Here is a 3,284-nt window from a genome sequence, read left to right on the forward strand (position 1 = left end):
GTTTTAAAACTTTGAGGGGAAGCCCGAAAGGAAAATCCCAAAGAAGACAATATTTGCTAGTGGTGAGGTTGGGTTGTTACAAATGGGAGTATCAGCGCCAGTCACCAGACGGTGTGAGGCACTGGTCAGAGTAGGGCTAGACCCTCTCCATAGTAGACGCGTTTTAAAACTTTGAGGGGAAGCCCGAAAGGAAAATCCCAAAGAAGACAATATTTGCTAGTGGTGAGGTTGGGTTGTTACAAATGGGAGTATCAGCGCCAGTCACCAGACGGTGTGAGGCACTGGTCAGAGTAGGGCTAGACCCTCTCCATAGTAGACGCGTTTTAAAAACCTTGAGGGGAAGCCAAAAGGGAAAGTCCAAAGAGGACAATATCTGCTAGTAGTGGGATTGGGTTGTTACAAATGGTATTAGAGCTAGTCACCGAATGGTGCAAGACACTGGTCGGAGTAGGGCTAGACTCTCTCCATAGTAAACGAATTTTAAAAACCTTGAGGGGAAGTCCGTAAGGGAAAGCCCAAAGAGGACAATATCTACTAGCAGCGGTGGGCTTGAGCTGTTACAAATGGTATCAAAGCCAATTACCAGAGAGTGTGGCGCACTAGTCAGAGTAGGGCTAGACCCTCTCCATAGTAGACACGTTTTAAAAACTTTGAGGGGAAGCCCAGAAGTGAAAGCCCAAAAAGGACAATATTTACTTGCGGTAGGCTTGGGCTGTTACAAATGGTATGAGAGCTAGTCACCAAACAGTGCAAGACACTGGTAGGAGTAGGGCTAGACCCTCTCTATAGTAGACGCATTTTAAAAATCTCGAGGGGAAGCCCGAAAGGGAAAGCCCATAGAGGACAATATCTACTAGCGGTAGGCTTGGGCTATTACAAATGGTATTAGAGCTAGTCACCAAACAGTGCGAGACACTGGTAGGAGTAGGGCTAGACCCTCTCTATAGTAGATGCATTTTAAAAACTTTGAGGGGAAGCCGGTAAGGGGAAGCCCATAGAGGACAATATCTACCAGCGGTGGGCTTGAGCTATAACAAATGGTATCAGAGCCCATCACCGAACAGTGCGAGACACTGGTCAGAGTAGGGCTAGACCCTCTCCATAGTAAACACGTTTTAGAAACCTTGAGGGGAAGCCCAGAAGTGAAAGCCCAAAAAGGACAATATTTACTAGCGGTAGGCTTGGGCCGTTACAAATGGTATCAGAGCTAGTCACCAAACAGTGCGAGACACTGGTAGGAGTAGGGCTAGACCCTCTCTATACTAGACGCATTTTAAAAATCTCGAGGGGAAGTCCATAGAGGACAATATCTACTAGCGGTAGGCTTGGGCTGTTACAAATGGTATCAGAGCTAGTCACCGAACGGTGTGAGACACTGGTAGGAGTAGGGCTAGACCCTCTCTATAGTAGATGCATTTTAAAAACCTTGAGGGGAAGCCGGTAAGGGAAAGCCCATAGAGGACAATATCTACTAGCGGTGGGCTTGAGCTATAACAAATGGTATCAGAGCCCATCACCGAACAGTGCGAGACACTAGTCGGAGTAGGGCTAGACCCTCTCCATAGTAGACACGTTTTAAAAACCTCAAAGGGAAGCCCAAAAGGGATAACCCAAAGCGAACAATATCTGCTAGCGATGGGCTTGAGCCGTTACATTGTCTATGCTAGCGACTTAAAGTAGATTTTGATTAACTTTTGTTCTTATGTGTACTCAGAGAAAGGGGACTATTAAGCTGTCCAAATGGAGATAGGTCCCGTAGATCTGCACACCAGGAGGTTGGTGTTTTTTACTCCGACATACTTCTCGAGTCGTTAATAACCTGTCTTGTCTCGTTGCTTTTTAGCTTTTCATGTTCTACTATAATCGTGTCGGGGTGCTTTAGAATGAGTTTAGATTCTCTTCTACTGCTATGACCGTTTCGGTTTTCGTCGATTATCGTAACTAGGAATGCTTTTGTGAAACAACCAATGATTAAAATGAACATTAGATCTTCTTTCACTTTATGTGAACATTTTGGAAAGCCAAGCATAGATCATCCATGATTTTGGTTGATTGCAGGTTATGATAGAAACATTTATGTCATTTTCGAGCTAATCCGTTTCTGTTTTCTTGTAGATGGAGCTCATTTCTAGACTACGGAATCCATTTATTGTGGAGTATAAGGATTCATGGGTCGAGAAGGTAGATCGAGCTTTAATCGCTATAAGTTATTACTAATGTGCTGTTTAAGGTTGCTGTCTACACTTAAAACATGTACAGTTTAACGATATCGATGGTCGTTTAGGATGGTTAAGAATAAATTTCCCGTTATTCTTAAATCATTCGTTCTTACCATTTTATTGTCTCTAGTTCATCCTTCGTATCGGTATGGTCTAATGTGAGATTCCACATCGGTTGGGGAGGAGAATGAAACATGCTTTATAAGGGTGTGGAAACCTCCCCCTAGTAGACGCGTTTTAAAACCTTGAGGGGAAGCCTAGAAGGGAAAGCCCATAGAGGACAATATTTGCTAGCGGTGGTCTGGGGCGTTTCAAATGGTATCAAAGCTAGACACTAGGCAATGTGCCAACGTGGAGTCTGAGTCTCGGAAGGGGGGAGGGGGGCTGGATTGTGAGATCCCACATCGATTGGGGAGGAGAACGAAACATTCTTTGTAAGGGTGTGGAAACCTCTCCCTAGCAGACGCATTTTAAAACCTTGAGGAGAAGCCCAGAAGGGAAAGCCCAAAGAGGACAATATCTGCTAGCGATGGGCTTGGGCCGTTTCAAACGGTACTAGAGCCAGACAACGAGCGATGTGCCAATGAGGAGGAGCCCTAAAGGAGGTGTACACGAGGCAGTGTGCCAGCAAGGATACTGGACTTCGAAGAGGGTGGATTGTGAGATGCTAGCGGTGGGGTTGGGCCGTTTCAAATGATATTAGAGTCAAACATTGAGTGATGTGCCAACGAGGAGGCTGAGCCTTAAAGGGGGTGTACACAAGGCAGTGTACCAACAAGGACGCTGGGCTCCGAAGGGGGTGGATTGTGAGATCCCATATCAATTGGGGAGGAGAACGAAACATTCTTTATAAGGATGTGGAAACCTCTCCCTAGCAAACGCGTTTAAACCTTGAGGGGAAGCTCGAAGAGGACAATATCTGCTAGCGGTGGACTTGAGCCGTTACATCTAATCTAATCTCTTTTGTTATTTCTTTGTTGACAGGGTTGCTATGTGTGCATTATTATAGGTTATTGTGAAGGAGGGGACATGTAAGTACTTTTCTAGCCCAATGTTCATCATGTT

General features: G+C 45.3%; 1 long non-coding RNA gene across 1 annotated transcript; it reads left to right on the top strand.

The window, feature by feature from the left end:
* Positions 1 to 1,745: 1,745 nt before the first annotated feature.
* On the top strand, positions 1,746 to 3,266 carry LOC111785561. Its single transcript, XR_002813677.1, has 3 exons — positions 1,746 to 1,775; positions 2,116 to 2,181; positions 3,204 to 3,266. It is a non-coding gene; the product is annotated as an uncharacterized LOC111785561 (long non-coding RNA).
* Positions 3,267 to 3,284: the final 18 nt, after the last annotated feature.

The sequence above is a fragment of the Cucurbita pepo genome, unplaced genomic scaffold (genome assembly GCF_002806865.2).
Source record: "Cucurbita pepo subsp. pepo cultivar mu-cu-16 unplaced genomic scaffold, ASM280686v2 Cp4.1_scaffold000561, whole genome shotgun sequence".
NCBI classification, from domain to species: domain Eukaryota; kingdom Viridiplantae; phylum Streptophyta; class Magnoliopsida; order Cucurbitales; family Cucurbitaceae; genus Cucurbita; species Cucurbita pepo.